Below are 17,844 nucleotides of genomic sequence, written 5' to 3' on the forward strand. Positions count from 1 at the left end.
GTTTGAGGGGTGTGCAAGCCCACTCAGGCAACAATCACAATCCTTGTCTGAGTGAACCAAAAAAGTAAATTTCATATTTATAAGTGAAAATGGTGCCTGAGAGCACACAGTGCCACTCACAGTCTTCTGGCTGTAGTAGACTAGGGGAAACTCACCAGGCCAAACGCAATGGAGCAGGGGGTGAAATCCAGGGACCTGGTTAGTTCAGCTGAAAAAGTCAACTTCTCAAAGTCCAGCATGAAGAGTTCTGTTCACTGTGGAGGAGGTCTTGAGGGCCAGGGAGAACATTATGAATGGTTGTCGCTATGGCGAGAAGAGCAGGCAAGACATCATAAGCTATTGTCGTTGTAGATTCACATTTGCGGTCACAGCAGACTGTTAATGTTGTAGCGCAAAGTTCAGACCTTAAATTGTCTGTCATCTCTGGCAGTTGCTGACGCACACAGCTGGCAGAGTCTCAGCATGAAGGGGCCCTTCGTGGTCTTGAAGAGTCAAAACATCAGGATTTCACCTTTTCTTCTTTGCAGAAGTTCAAGCTGATGGCAGCCAAAGGTCCCGGACCTGGCAGGCACCGCTTGGGGATCAGAAACCCACTCCAGCAGAAGCCAGTAGGACTCAGGCAGGTGCAGGTACATACAGTGCAGCAGATCAGCTGGACAATTGCAGGGAGGCCTTTGGTACTCAGCCAACTGACCCTTGGAGTCACTCAGGTTAGTTTGGAATAAAGGTAAGTGGATCCAGTTTTGCTTCACAGGCAGCAAGACAGTCGTCAGCAGTAGGGGAGGCCTCTGGCAGCAGGGCAGTCTTTCTTTTGTATTGTCCACAGAGCCAAAAGTGTTCTAAAGAGTTTCTCTGGAGGTCAAATATTTATACCTGGTTCCAGCCTTTGTGTGGGGTGACTCCCTGACAAACCCCCACATCTTATTCTGGATGGTTCTTTTCCTTTCCCTGTCAAGGCTCCAAACTGTCTGGGGTCTCAAAAGACAGGGCAGGCCCGGTGTCTTTTTCCTTTGTGTGTGCAAGCGGCAAAACCCTTTGAAGTGTAGGTGAATCTGAGTAGAGCTCCTCTCCAGTCATCCTGCCAGTATGGCCCATTTTGCCCACACCTAAGCACCCTTTGTATTACCATCTGGAAGCAATAAACAAGCCCCAACAGAAGAGACATTAACAATCCTGTGACCGAGCACAATGACAGCAGGCATAGATAGTTGGGACAAAATAATGCCAACTTTCTAAAAGTACAAAAAAAACAATTGATGTACAGAATGCTGAACAATATCAAACATTCACCCCAGTACAGAAATCTGTGCCTAAGTTAATCTTTGCTCCCCCATGCCATTACAGTTTAAACCCAACCATTTACAAATCAGTCTTGACTCTGCTTCCCATGGGAATAGTCCAGCCCAAACAAATTTCTCATCGTGTATTTATTAAGATATTCTATCAATTGCTACATGCCACCTTCTGTTCACAACATAATGCTCAAAATTAGTGTTGATCAAAAACATCTTCAGTTTATGAGACAAATAAATGCATCATTTTGTTTATCAAACTTGATCAGCTCGAAAAAGGTGTGTGGATCTGTTATCACAGTTAATTTGGGTAACACATTTTGCTGGCGATGTCTAAGGCCTTTGTCCGAACAATTCTCTGGTCACTATGGCATAACTGGTGGATATCTTTCGTCTTAAGGCACAACAATAAACCTTTCTCAAATAGGACACATCCCACCCATACACCTTTCAAGCATCTATAAAAGCACACCATATGCTACACAATATGAATGTATATGAAATCAGAGAAAATAACCTGGTGAAACTGGCTCTGACAGCCCTTTTCTCTAAAATTTGATTATTCTTATTTTTCACCAGGATCGGAATTTATTAGTCTGAGAAACCCAGCCTACTGAATGCAATTCATGCAGCAAATATTTTGTTGACAGGTTTGTCTCCCTCAATTTCTTTCTAGACCACTCCTTTGAGTTGATGCCTTACTAGAGCTATGTACCTAACACACTACCTAGCAGAAAAATTAATAAGATAGCACTAACTATCTGAGGGTCTCCTGAGTTCTTTGTGAAGAGCATCCTTCAGGACGTCATGGCGATGGTTTTAGTTAGGATGCCTATGTAGCTCACATTCACCAAATCTGAGTTTTCTTGGTGGTTGAAAATAAACTGCAGAAACGTTGTAATCTTTACGATTAATGGGTTATTGATCACATAGAACAATTTTCAGAGACTTTTTGGAGGATTGGTTATGAAAGACAAGGAGAAGGGCACTGCAGGATTTGGCAGCCACAACAGAGAAGGCTCTGTCCCCAAATGTTGTAGTTTGAACATTAGGAATTTACAATCCGAAAAGTTGTTCAGATCGTTAACCTCTGGTTGCTCTGTGTCAGAGAATTTCTTTGCTATGACTTTGGGGCTATTACAATAAATGACCCTGTTAAATATAGTCATGGATTTTAACAAAAATATTTTATGGAAACCAACAACAGAACACACTTGATTTTATTTACCTAATGTGTATGTGATATGAATTTACCTTGGAAAAAATGAAAAAACAGAAACAACATGGTTTAATTGAATGCAGTGGCTGGGAGAGTATAAATAGTGTCATGTCTGAAGACTGCCTCAATGTACAAAAGATTTTGGCAGGTATTACATGCAGTGCATGAGGTACAATAAATCAATTACACTTTGTTGTAAAGCATGTATATCCATGCCTAGTCATTAGCCATAAATACAACCATATGATAGGGGGGACACAGGTGGCTCTTGACTTTGTGGAGACCTAGTGTGGGCCAGTGTGTATGTGTTCAGATGTGCAGCATGGGCAGCATGTGACCACTGAGTGTTGTGTTCTGATTGACTGTGTATTCCTAACTATATGTGACATCTGACTTTGTGGTATTTTGCAAACGCCATGCCTTTGGCCAAACGTGTTTTATTGGAGCCAATTTCCACAAGGGTTTGTGTTGCAGGTCTTGTCTGACCATGTATCTCTGACTCAGGGTTGATGGGAAGGTCATCTTGAGTGAATTCGACAGCAATTTTCGAGTTTGGTATAACTACCATATGAGTGCTCAACACTTGAGGGTGCACTCGGGAGACTGCAATCGTTTTCTTTTTGTTATTACGTGTACATATAACATGGTGGTCATTGCTATCACATTTACTGGCAATCTCATTATTATATGTACATTTGTCATAGTGTTCATCTACATCATATTTACTGGTATTGACATCGTCATGAGCAAATATATTATGGCATACATTGCCATCGCATTCACTGATATTAACATAGAAGTGGACATGCTTTGTCGAGTGGACTTGAAAGAACTTAAACAGAGTTTTGTAATCAAAACATCTTGAAAAAATTGGTTAATGTTTTTTTTCCAAAAATATTATTTGAAATAGCCCAGTATTCTTGCACTTACATTTGTCCAGTGTGAAAACACGTGACACAATTTCAACCAACTAGAATATCACAGTGAAAAGAATTGCTTTAATTTTGGGCTGCAAGTGATCCGCCCGGCCCTGAACCCTGGCCCCCACCTGACCACATTTCTCACAGGGGAAGCATGTAATGATCCCAATCTGCCAGGTCAACATCTGCAACTGTTCACCCACCCTGCACTAACCTCACTGCTCACATTTAGCACTTGCCTTAGACAGGTGGTAAATAAAAGCATTACTCCCCATAAAACTGCAGATGTTTTCCTGAAATAAATGGATCCACAAATGTATTCCTTATTTCTTGGGTATTAACTCATGATAGATGTAGATACATGTCTATATTATTTATTAGGCCCCCTGGGATCAATCGGGCTAAAATATTTAACCTTGCCCCAGTGCTGATCAAATAATTGTGTATACCTGTGGGTGGAGATCCCTGCACCCTAGCCTTCCTCGGTTTCTAGCTGATCTATATATAGGCCTGGTTGACAAGGCCTCATTAATATCTCTAGGAAGCAAATGAGTAGTGGTGACATGGCAAGAAGTTGGTTACATTCTCACGTATCCAAACTCTCTCAAAATGCTTGCTATCAATATATGGGATAAATACCCCACGCTACACATTATAAGGATATTGCAGGACATAGAGAAGTTGCATGACCATATAGAGGAATGATGCCAAGGGACGAATTCCTCTATGAGGTCATAGAACTCAGAGGGGACTTGCAATCTGTATGGCAGAGGGTACTTTACTTATTTTAATATATGGTCACACCATCACCTTTCCCACCAATTGCTTTAATCTTAGAGAGTTTCTCTTTCATGTGAAAGAGACAGAGTGTTTGCAGAAATGAAGAGCAGAATTAAACACACTAAAACACTTGGATGGCTCACACAAATTAAGTGGATGCTATAGATATATAGGTTTCAAAGTACATTAAAATCAGTTTAATTTAAGTCAGTTTTGAAAAAGGCTCTAGCTCAGAATGTTTGAGAACCATGCAGAGAAATTCGCTCTTTCCTATAATCACCTACAGTGTCCAAAAATTAACATATTACCATGAACAACACTGTTCATTTACAAAAGCAGATCAGGAGAAGGAGAAGTCACATTTTGTTTTCATTCTTTAAACTGCAGCTTCATATATGCTCATTGTCATGCCTTTCTTCTTGACTGCTTGCTTTGGCAGCAGTCACTGCGACATCACAACTCAACTGTAATAACTTAATACAGCTGATCAATTCTATCATTTCTTTGATACAGGCAACTAGACAACTAGAGATGGCACCTGCAGCAAAGAAATTAGAGACATGATTTTATATAGGGATTGCAGGCTCCAGGGAGAGAGAGAGAGAGAGAGAGAGAGAGAGAGAGAGAGAGGGAGAGATCCTGATTTCAGAAATGAAATAGTAATGCTTCCTACAGCTTATCACATAGTGACCTATTGCATCATTCTTGTTATCCTGCAAGTGTTTCTGCACATCAACTAGATGGTTGAGCAATACACTAAGCTACTTTTACCTGTAGTGTGAATACCATAGTTAGGTGGTCATTATTTCGGTATATAGTTAGTATTAAGTCCACTAAAGTGTTTGGTATGCTTTGTACCGTCTCTGTTATTAACAATGGATAAATGTCCTGTTGCCCATCCTCCAGCATATCGATGGGTTTCCTGTTCTTTGTTTTCCTTTCTCGTTGTCATTAGATTGTTTGACTTGCATTTCAAACACTGTAGTAAATATTATTTATCTGGTGCAATGTTTTAAGTGGATAGCTGGCTGCTTACAAAACTAGAGTTTGCATATGTATTTTGTTAAACTTATATCAACAAATAATTGATCTAGGACCAGAAAGCCTAACCACCTTCTTCCACAATCCAGGCCTCCTGGTTCATGAGATAAATCTAAGATCCTTTTACAACTTGCTGTCTTGCCACCTCTTTGCTCACTCTTTGCCAGATCCTTTCCTTAGAGTGCATAAAGGCTGATCACCCTGATACAAGAGCTATTTTCTCATTTGTGAACCTCCCATGTGATCTCATGACCATGTTTTCTCAGTGAGCAGTGGGTTCACTGTTGATTTGGAGATAGTGTCTATTTCAAATAGTTGGGTTCTTTACCAGAAATACCTCAAGTGTGGATTTTCAACATAAATTGAATTTATCATGATCTACCTCAATGTGGCCCCTTATAATGCACGTTATCACTGGGAACTCTGCCCCAAAGTATGAAACATATTTTTCCTCAGTCACCAATTCACCGTTATGGTCAACAGTTACATCCTTCCTAAAATCTGATATGGCAACAGAACATACCTATCATTTTCAAATGGGAAAACATTCTACATTGCTCAGCTGAGAAGGCAATCCTGGTGGTTCTCCTCTGCCAAACATATGACTTCATCTAATGCTTCTATTTCCTCCCTGTTGAATCAAGATGTGTAGCAGTCGCATCATCCCCTAGTTATGTACTCATTCATCCCATGTAAACACTAACACTGGAAAGTGCGGGGGGTCTATAAAGGAAGCGAAAGGCAACTTCTGAGGGGTGCAGCAACTGATGTCCTCTAATGCCTGCTCCAGGGCTGTGTGTGGCATATTAAGATCCTACTGATGGTTGAGAGACAGGGCCGGCTTTAGGGCGGTGCGACCGGTGCGACCGCACCGGGCGCTGACTTTAGGTGGGGGTGTCGTGTTTGCAAGTTAATAATAGTTTTAAAAGCACCTTCTGCCAGCGTTCTGGCCTCCAGCAGTTTTCAGCCGTCAATAAAAATGTCAAGAGAACTCCATGATTAATTTTCTTCCTACAGAAAGATCGGAGGTTTGTCTCGTGGAAGCTTTGAGGGTAGCACAGATGGTTAATATGCCTACTGGAAAGAGCCTGTAACAGCAGATCACAAAAGAACCTGTACCAGCAGATCACAAAGTGTGTGCTTCTCCAGACCAAGCGCTATTAAACTATACTGTCTACCAGTGTGGATGACATTTGACTCCTATACCTTATAGTCCTCTGTCTTATCTAACATTTCCTATACACCGATTTGCACACCTATGATTGATTGTCTCTGTGTTTTGTGCGTGTTATGTAAAGTGGTCTGACACCCTACACTGGTATAAGTGGTGCTATACAACTAATTTAATGCATCGGAGCGATGGAGTTGTTATGAAGACTTGAAGGGCACTGTCAAAGGGTGGTAGTGAGGGAATGCATGGTAGAGGTGGTCACACGGGGGCGCCAACAACCATTGTCGCACTGGGCGCCACCAGCGCTAAAGCCGGCCCTGTTGAGAGACATGAATGCATTGAAATCTCGCACATGCTTTCTCATGTGTCTCCTCGGTTATATATTTTCTAAGTATTTGGAGAAGCTTATTTCTGTGTAAACCATCAATACCATCATCATAAAAATAGAAATGTATTTTTGTCATGAAATTTCAAAGAATTTAATTTGGGTTTCCACCTATACGTCACACCACCTTTTGCAGTCATTAGTCTATAGGGTGCCACAGTGGGACAGATTATTCAATACTGTAATGGGGCCACAGGCAGTGCTTAATTTGAGTCAGTGGTTGCGGTTGGTGGGTATCCACACTAATTTCTGGGGATCAGAACTTATTTTTCATCTTCATATTTCAACCTTGAGCAAGAGAGAAAACTCATAAACAGGAGAAGAAAGAAGGCTAGGATAATAAATATATCCCACGGAAAGGGAGGTAAAGCAACAGAAACCAGTGGCGTGATGGACACCCCTGCAGTCAAAGCAGTGTGGGGCCCACTCTTCTCTATATCATGGAGGGCCCCCTCAGCTTGTTTGTCCAGGGTGTGGGTCTCTTGTAAAGCAGATGCAGTTTGCAGCCATCTTTGAGCTGTTCTGAGCTGGCACGGGCTGACTTTGAAGTAAAGAGAAACAAAATAACAACTTTAGTTTCTCTTTCACTAGGAGCCTGCCAGGCCCCTCACAAGAGAAGATACCCACCTCCCCCTACTCCCCCTCACAGAAAGGGTCTTCTATAGAGCACTGCTTGTCTGAGAGGGGAAGAGGCTGCACATAACTTATTGGGGCAGAGGTAAAGTTGCTACCTTTAATTCCAACAGACAAATATAGCCATCTGTTGCCAATTTAACATTCTGCAAAGGCCCTCACATGGTTCTGAAGTCGAACTTTATGAGAAATCATCGTTATTCATTTGAATATGGCCTTTCTGTCTTTCTCAGGGGTCACCAGGGCAGCTGTAGAGTACACATAAAGTGTTTTCTTTTTACATTACCTGTTCAAACTATCAACTAATAAGGGGAAACAATACCAGTCCAATTTTTCTAATTGTTGTACCGGCCATGACATTAAAATACACCTCATGCCCATATAAAACCAGATAGATGGCAACCATAGAAAGAGGATGTGTGCAACTCCAGAAACATAACCAGGACTCTGCTTCGGGGAAATGGAAGGACAAAATATAGCTAGAATGTTGAATGAGTGGTGAAGGATGTGAAGGGGTGATGACATATGAGTGATTGTGGTAGGTGGACACTAAGGAAGTGGACCCCCTTCCCCAAAGGGCTCTCCTACAACATCAGCCTTTTTTCTCAGTGACAAGCACAGTTGTGCCTTGCACAGGGATCATGTTTTGTTGTGCTGTAAGGGGACAGGCATAGCATTTTTTTTAAATAGTTAAATGCAGGCATGATGTCCTCTGCATATACAAGAAACCAAGGGGAGGTGTTGTGTTCAGTGCTTAGTTTGGAAAATAAGTGCCAGGGCCCTGACCAGGAAGCCACTGCAGCTTGCACCACTTATTACAACTATCATTGCTGCCAAAACAACTACTAACCATCTCTCTCGCCAGCAAGTGCTAAAGTTCAGATTATTTGAGGTCCCCAAAGCTAAAGGAATGATTCTGGAGGCAGATGGTAGTAATTTTTAATGTATATTGTTTTCATAAACAACAGTTTTTCTGCTCATCTCTAAATTAGTTGAGCAGCGCTACCATATTGTCCAATTTAGTGCCGTTGCTGGGCACTGGAAACCAATTAAGTGCCGGTGCTCAGCACCAGAAACAACCGGCACAAATTAAGCACTAGTTGTGTGGGGACGTAATATATTTCAATCCATGCAGGTACATTGAAAAAGTAATTCAATAACAAGTATTTTAAATGTATTACCCAAATCAGCAATTACCCATGCCTGCGTGGTCTATCACAGACATCTGCACTATTTCCCCTATGCGTTTTTTACTGTATGCATCGTCTAGAATATCACTAGTGGAACTATCTGTAGCATCCTTAGGAGCGAATTGTAGGGGCCATAGTTAAACTGGTGGGGGTACTTTATGACATAAAGCACTTGCCATATATTTTGAGGATATTGCAACTCACTGAGGAGTTCCGTGACCATATAGTGGAATGAGGCCGAAAGTGATTTACAATATCCTTATCATCTATAGCAGCGGGTACTTTATTCCTTGTAATACATGGTCACATCATCTCTTTTCTCCCACAAGCCACTTAAATCCTTGGTGTATAGCCAGTGGTGTAACAATAGCACCCGCAGCACCCATGGTGTGGCGGGCCCCCCAGAGCTCCAGTGTGCCCCCTCCGGCACTGTGCATGGGCGGTGAGGTCCCAGTCCCTAAAGCTCCTGACTCAGTCCAGAGCGTGGGGGGCCTCCCTCTGTGAACTTTGCAGGGGGGCCCCTTCAAGTTTCGTTACCACACTGCAGAAAGCCTAGGGGAGAGGAAGAAAGGCTAGGAAGTTTTAGTATTCACCAGCCCCAGCATTTGGCAAGGACAGAGAAGGACTCTGAAGACAAAATCGACCCCATAGATTTATTTATTTATTATTTTTCACAATTTAAACACAGAAAGTATGAATAGAATGCAGTTCTGTGTTTCGCCTCTAGCAGTCAGTAGTGTATACAGATCAGCTAGCAACTCCCATGTAAATTATGGTTATTGCCCAAAGATCTGGTCGCAACATTTCTTTCACACTCATCAACCGAAGCTGACATTTCATTTGTGAATGTAATTTAATGCATAGAAGCCAGCCTCCCCATTTCTCTGAAAATGTTGGTATTTTTTCTTTGTTTTTCTGCAGCTTTAAGAGAAAATAAGGGCCATTGCATCTATGCTAATTCACCGGCTGACAGTCTCAAATGACATTACAATATCTCTGCTCTCCGGCAGTGGCAATGAATCTCAACAGGTTTTTACATTTTGACAGCCGATGGAAGCAGGCGTCAGTTTTCAAGTGTTTTTGGCAGCTCTGCGAGGATACTTCATTTTTTTCGGCTGCTGATATGTTCAGCTAATAATAGGAATAATTCAGAAACTCCGCCTGGATCCCGCAGTCACCGGGAGGGGGAAGAGACTATTTTCGTTTTGGGCTGAAAGTTTGGAGGTGCAAAGTATGGAGTACATCCTATGTCCCCGTGCACCCTCCTCACGTTGCTTTAGGCCTTGTCAACCAGAAGGAGCAGATAGACTTGCTTTAGGCCTTGTCAACCGGAAGGAGCAGATAGACGAAGAAGCAACGCGAGAGCTGTTAGGGGTTGCAGGCAGGGCCAGAGGGTAAAGTCCCAGGAGCTCAGTTAGCAGGAGTCAAGTCTTGGTGTATTTCTGAGCTTTAAATAGTTCTGCCGTCTCCATAAGGAATGAGGGATTTTCATCTAAATCTGAGGCGAAAGACAGTTAAGCTTCGAGAGCGGGGTGCAATGAAGAATTACCAGAGCAGAGACTCATAGGGGCATATCAGCAAGGGCCGGCGATAATTAGCGCTCAGCGCGAGGTTAATTATCGCCTGGTAACGCTGAATTTTTTCGCTGAGATAGCGTGCTATCAGCAACGCTTATCTCAACAGCGATAAGATTCCAGGCGCACGCTGCCAAATGTGCGATTATCTCTGGAAATCCAGCGATAATCGCAAAACGTTTGGCGATAGCTTGCTGATAGGGCAGGGCAGACTCAGCCATGATATCCACCTTCCATTGGATATCATGGCTAAGTCAGATTGAGAGCAGGCGTAAGGAAAGTAGCATTAACCGCAGTTAGCGCTACTTTTCTACGCTCTGAATGTTAGCGTACAGCTTGATAATTGGAGAAATGTCGGTTAGCGACATTTCTCCAGTTATTTTGGGTAGGAACGTCCACTTTGCATCTCATTAGAGATGCAAAGCTGGGCATTAAAGGAAAGGGCGTTGAGGCATGGAAACACGCGTTAGTGTGTTCATGCTGATAGGGCAATAAAATTATCGCCGCTTTTCGTACAAAAACGGACGCTAAAGCGGTGATAATTTTATCGACGGCCCTTGCTGATATGCCCCATGGTGCTTGAACTTTGGGTGCAAGGTGCAAGGAAAGCCAGGTCTTGAGGTCCTTTATGAATTGAGGCAGAGACAGTGATTGTCTGGGATGTAGAGGCAGGGAGTTCCAGGTCTTCACAGCAATGTAGGAAAAGGATCTTCCTCTAGCCTATGAAGAATAGTCTCACCAAGATATGTTTATATATGTAATCTCTACTGGAGCCAGATGCAGACCTCCATGTAACAGCTCTTAGTCCCTGCACTAACTGAATAGCTATCCCTTGAAAACCCTTAACTTTCTCTTCTAGAATCCATGCTCATTCTATTTGACATCACAGTGTCATTACATCATTACATTCTCCACCCTCCCCCATAAAATAATTTAAAAAAACATCAAGAGTGTTCAATTAGTCTCTTCGGTTTCTTTGACTTTCTTTCAGATCTTCTGTGCATCCATTCACTTTGTTGACCACTTAACTCTCATGAATATTCGTCTATTATTGCTAACAAGTAGTGTCCAGAATCTAATGGTCCATAAAAGTCTGCTGCCACATTGGACCATACAGCATCCGGTAGCTCTGACATATGCAATTGTTCGATCCTTCTTTCTTTAGAGGTACATTGACATATGTAGCAAGACTGAACAACCTCTTCCACTTGTTTATATAGTCTTAGGAACCACAGCTTTTCTCTCAAGAAATTCTTTGTTGCAGAGATGCCCGATGACTTTCATGCGCTAAGTCAATTTCACATCATTACACAGCAAAGGTCTTACAGATCCGTGGGATGGTGGCCAGGCCCAGTTGTGGCGGAGCAGAGATGTCTGGTGGGAGTGTAGAAGGAGAGGTAGTGGTTAAGGTAAGGAGGTCAGGCGTTGTGGAGGGTTTTGTGGAGGAACAAATGAGTTTTTCTCAGCAGAGTCTGTGGAAAGTAAGCAGGGATCTAAAAACTGGGAAACAATTTCTGGTGTAAAGTTGGTGGGCAGGCTCAACGCAAGATCCACGTCGTCTGGCAAACTAACTTCCCTTACTATCAACCATGAAACCTGAGCACCAGAAGGTGGGGACGCCCAGATGACCGACAAATGTGTTATTCATATTAGATGAAGGAAAGGTGTGTGACACGAAGATCCTGAAGGCTACGTCCCACGCATCAATGCCATGTGCTGAAGTAGACTAAACAACACTAGGTGGTGGATCACAAGATATTTTCAGTTGATCAAAAATATTGCAGCGCTTGCTGCACCTTTCATCACTTGTGAGGTAACTGTGCGCTTCAGAAATGTATTGTATTGTATTGCATCATGAGAGTGGTGTATTGCTACAAGAATGCTAGTTCATACTTAATCAGTAGCTGAGACACAACAAGATAGCAACACAGAAGCATAACACAACACACCCCTACAACACAACTGTATAGGAATAAACACTGTACAAATGTGACACAATACAACGACGCAGCATGAACTCTCCAAGGACACAAGAGAACAATAGACCAACAAAAAGCCACAACACAAGAACAACAAAAAAACATAGCTCTATAACAGTTAACCTGTGCTGTGGTGGTGTGGTGTCTTGCTGTGGGGTTTTAATTGTATCTTGGTGTAGGTGTGTGGTATTTTTGCGTTCTAAGCTCATTTACAGACTTCAAGAAATGCCAGTACTTTTCCAGGAAAGCAAAACACATTCCTTTAAAGTTGCAGTGTGAGGAAGCATCGACCAACGTCAAAGAAGGTAACACACTGTCGCATTAGCAAGAATGCTTTGTATGATATCAATCAGCCTAAAACCGCACCACAGAATATGTTGTACAAACAGCACTTCCAAAGCTCACTTTGGGCCTCATGTAGGTAAATAAATTTTACCGGTTCTTAAATACCGAGCCGTACCGAATCGGTAAATTAGAATCGGTAAGTTATATGTAGGTAAAAATTCGGTAACAGTTACCGATTCGGTAACATTCGGTAAATACGAATCGGAATTCACCGAATCGGTAAATACCGAGGTGATAATTACCGAATCGGAAAATACCGAGGTGGTATATACCGAATCGGAAAATACCGAGGTGGTATCTACCGAATCGGAAAATACCGAGTCGGTACGTACGGATTCGGTAAATAACAGCACATGACTTGACGAAACAGCTAATCCTGTGCAACGACAGCCCACCCAACCAGGAACTGCCCACACCCAGGCAGGTGTACACAATTAGCCGAAGTGGCCACACCCAGGCAGGTGTACATAATTAGCCGACCCTGGAGAGGCTCGGAGTGCAGAGGAGAGGCAGGGAGCAGTTGCATGTGCGAGCGGGAAACGAACAGCATGTCCAGCCAGAGAACACAGAAAGACGGAGGGGAAAGGAGGAGGAAGCTCAAATTCAGCCCCAAGGAACTCCAGGTGCTGGTGGAGGAGGTGGTGAAGCAGCACCAGAAGCTGTTTGGGAGGCAATCCCTGCAAGTGCCTGAGGCCGAAAAGCGCAACATATGGCTGGCCATCCAGGCGCAGGTCAATGCTGTGGGAGTGACCCACAGGGACATTGAGGTCCTCAAAAAGCGCTGGTATGACCTGAGGATTGTGACCAAGAGGAAGATGGGCGACATCCAGAAGGAGGCCAGCCAGACCGGAGGTGGAACCAACAGGGCACCTGCCCTCACCGAACTGGAGGAGCTGGTGGCGGCCACACTCGAGCAAGAGAGCGTCGTGGGTCTTGGGGACGCCGACAGCTCTGCCAGAGCCGCAACACAGCAAGGTAAGACGAAAGCACAGCAATGTAGCCGCCCCTACCCCTATCCCACATCCCCCATTGTGAAACGAGAATCACACTGCAGTCCACACGTGTCAGTGCAGACAGGCAATGCATTCCGGGAGATGTAGTCAGGGCAACACTAACCATGACGTAAATGTCACAGGGCAACAAGGCATGTCACGCACTCGAGGCACAAGGAGACAGAGGACAGATTGGAATGTGAAATGATTTATTGTGACGCTTGCAATGCAGCCCTTCGGGGACACTGAGCCAATGTTGTTTTTCTGTCCACAGATGTGACATCATGCAGTACAGGGCATGCTGCAGGGGAGACGGCACACCGGCCACAAAAATCACCTCTAGCCAGCACGAGTTCAGACCAGGGAGCAGGCCCACTTGCAGCCGCACCACCTACGCAGCCAGCCTCGCCGCACACAGAGCCAGCATCACCTCACCGAGAGCCAGCATCACCACCACCAGAGCCAGCATCGCCACTCATGTTCGATTCACCGGCCACATCTCCGCTTGCAGGTGTGAGAATGAGGAGGCGTCCAGCAGCCAGGCTACGAGCCTTTGACACCTCGTCAGACGACAGCATGGGCCCAGAAGACCGCACCGGGCCCCAGGAAGGGAGCCATCCCACTGTGCCCCACACCTCACAGGCAGCACAGACGGGAGCAAGAGGGCGCCGCAGGTCGCGTGTCCAGAGTCCACCAGCACCCACTGACGGCCATGGTGTCTTCTTGGGGCTCGAGGGCCAAATGTTGAAGCAACAGCGCCTGCAATCAAAGGCAGTAATATCAGTCCAGAGGCACATGCGGGTGATGAGGACAAGCTTAGTCAACATGGACACAAACATTGGCGGCATGGCTGCTGGCATTCGGGACATCTCCCAGTCAATCCAGCAGTTGTGCAGCAAATTAGATGCTGACATCGAAGCACGGCGCCGGGAACGCCAGAGAAGGGACACTACCAGCAGGGCACTCAACCGTCTGGCAACTGCGACTTCCCTACTTTGCCGGCGCTCTGTGACGATGCAGGAGGGCCTAACACAGTGCTGCAGCGACCTGTCTCGGGGGATGGTGCAGGTGACAAGTGCACTAGGGGTGCTATTGACAAGTCAGGCGTCGACAACTGCTGCAGGGGATGCTGCGGAGAGCATCGACACCAGCAGCAGCATCACACCCCCCGTCCCAGAAGCACGCAGGAGCAGCAGGCGGCTTGGGGTTGGCTCTAGTGAGGATGCACAGGCCGTGCAATCCACCACTGCAGCGCGTATGCGCAAACATTGATGTGGCCCTGCTTATCCACTTGCCATTGGGTGACGTAACCCTGGACATACTCATTGTATAGATGGCATATTGCCAGATTGGCCTGTTCATGTGTTCATGGCGTGGTGCCACATTAAACTACGTCATGACTTCTCACAACTCGCTGTGTCCCCTCACTTACTCAGAAATAGTTGCATGTGATCTCTGCCCGTCTCTCTCTCCCATCGATTGCAGTTGGCACTCTAGCTGCGCTGCCCTCTGGCTGGCCTGACTCATCCTCGTTGTCCTCAATATATGTTAGTTCCACATCTGTACCTTTTTTCGTGGCAAGGTTGTGCAGCATTGCACAAGTGGCAATTATCTTGCAGCAGGTGATGGGTTTGTACTGGCGTGCGCCTCCGCTCTTGTGGAGGCAGCGGAACCTGCTCTTCAGCAGTCCAAACGTGCGCTCCACCACATTGCGTGTAGATTTGTGGGCCACGTTGTATCGTCTCTCACTCTGGGTTGCTGGGTGTAGGTAGGGAGTGAGGATGAATGAACGGCATGCATATGCACTGTCGCCTGGATGAGTAAAAGGGAACCATCAGTTACATGCCTCTATACACTCTGATTTGCAGGTTTCAAGGGGCGTCACTGTTACTTACCCAGCAGGTATCCCTCTCCGAATTCTCCGGCTCTCAGTCGTGTGTAGATCCCACTATTCTGGAAGATGTAAGAGTCGTGGGTGCTCCCAGGAAACTTGGCAACAATATCTGTGATGATGTTCCCTGCATCACAGATCACCTGCACATTGATGGAGTGGGTGGACTTCCTGTTCCTGTAGATGTGCTCTGTCTCAGCTGGTGGACAGATTGGGATGTGTGTACCATCAATACAGCCGATGACATGGGGGAACTGTGCCATGTGATAAAAGTCTGTTTTTGTTTTCTGCAGTGCAGCCTGTGTGTTTGGGAAGCTTATGTAGTGGTGCATTCTCTGCATCATGGCATCCAGGAACTTCCTGAAGAAACGTGACAGGCAACTCTGGGATACCCCACCCACCGCAGCTATCACCACCTGATAACTGCCGGATGCCAACAGATGTAGGCTGCAGAGCACCTGCACATGTGGGGGTATGGCGTGCGCCCTTCTTATTGGCTGGTCCAGGAGTGGGTGAAGGTCCCTGATTAAGTCCATGATGGTTTCGGGGTGTAGCCTGTACCTCTCATGTATCTCTGCATCAGTCAGCTGGAATAGTGTGATGCGCTGTCTGTAGATTTGTTCCTCCCGTCGCCACACCCTCAGTCCTGCTGCCTGTAGACGTAGGCGCCTTGCAATGACGTACATGGCGGCCATGTTGTCCACGCTGTTGCATTTTGGGATTGCTTATGTGCATTGTTGATGGTTACCACCTGCTTTCCATCCGTGTTAATTACCGACTCTTATTTACCGATTTTCCTGGATTTCTTAATTACCGACTGCTCCTACATGTCATTTTAAATTTTTACCACTTCATATTTACCACTTCATATTTACCGATTCGTTAATAATGTATTCGGTAAATATGAATCGGTATTTTAGAATTCGGTAACTATGAATCGGTATTTACCGCCTCATATTTACCGAAAAGTGGTTTTTGGACTCCTACATCTCACTTGTCTGAATACCGGTCGGTAACGGCATATTTACCGAAAATCGGCCGTTACCGACCGGTATTTGGCTACCTACATGAGGCCCTTTGTGTGTTCCTGGCATCTGGCCCTTGAACTTTAAAGCCTAGTCTATGCTAGAACTTGAAGCTTTGAAATGGCAATTAATTTAAGCCTAATGATTTTTTGTCCAAACGATACATGTACACATTAAATATATTTGCAAAAACCTTTGCTCCATCTTCATTTTCTGCAGACATATTGGCATTAAAGACAGTAGCTTCTGAACCCTTTCTATTTCCAAAACTGTGTCTTGTGCAAACAGGGCACAATGTTAGAGCAGCGCAGGGTTGTCTCCAATGTTTGTGTCTGTGGCAGTTTACATATTAGGAGCCTTTCTGGTTTAGATCATTTCAGCTTCAAGCTTACACGCATTTTGTTTAGATTCGTAGCACAAAGTAATCTACTTTGCGATAGCATAGTAATCCCTTCCATATTCTAACAAGAACTGTCAAAGCTGCCATTCTCGCTTATAACTGAAAATGCTTCTTCATTGACTGTGTGTGAGGATGATACTGGATAAATATGAAAATGGTTCAAGTGCCGGTTGTATGGATAGAAAAGAAGGATGACATCAATAAAGTGCATGGAGGGAGGGGGAGTGCACAGATGCATCATTTGATGGATAAGTGAGCATAGAAGGAAGAGTGTGTACAGGAATGGACAAAGTGCAAGGCAAAAGTGTTGGGCAATAGCAGTGTGTGGCTTAGGCTGGTGTAGTGAGTTGATCTTGTTGGTATAAGGGCACTATTTGGGGCAGGGGAGTAAATAGGTGGGTATTACGTAGGCAGAAGGTTGCGTATATGGATGAGTATATGGGTGAGAGGTTAAATACAATTGAGGGATGTATTAAATATGCATGCTAGAAGTGGTGACATAGGCTTGAGGTATGGCTTGCCATCGAAAGAGTAAAATGGCATACATGTTCCTTAACCTATTAAGTATTGTTTGAACCTACCAGCCACAGCTTTACTTGCATGTATGTGGCAGTGCATGTGAATTGATGCTCACAATATTTCCAGCAAATGCACTATCATGCAGTGGATGCCTTCAGTATGCTGACACGTATGCAAGAATGAATGAATACACATTTTTATAGCGCATGGCTACCAATAGGCATCCCAGCGCTTACTCATGGCACCTCGTTCAGCAGGCACAACTCAGCGAAAAAGGAAGGTCTTCAACTGTTTCCTAAAACTAAAGTAATTAGAATCCGAGTGAATGTGCTCAGGCAAGCGATTCCATAGCATAGCAACCTTGTACGAAAATAGACGACGTCTGGAGCGAGCTCACTTGATCATAGGCACTCTGAGCAAATATTTATGCTTAGATCGCAGCATTCTATTGGGAACATAGAGTTGGACCAGCGACTGAATCAAAGGTG

At 44.7% G+C, this 17,844-nt stretch overlaps 1 protein-coding gene across 1 annotated transcript in view; it reads right to left on the bottom strand.

Moving 5' to 3' along the window:
* TNNI3K (TNNI3 interacting kinase) overlaps positions 1-17,844 on the bottom strand; it is a 2,902,528-nt gene that overhangs the window by 831,623 nt on the left and 2,053,061 nt on the right. The gene's annotated exons all lie outside the window — the stretch shown is intronic.

This window comes from Triturus cristatus, chromosome 4_2, assembly GCF_964204655.1.
Source record: "Triturus cristatus chromosome 4_2, aTriCri1.1, whole genome shotgun sequence".
In the NCBI taxonomy this organism is placed as follows: Eukaryota; Metazoa; Chordata; class Amphibia; order Caudata; family Salamandridae; genus Triturus; species Triturus cristatus.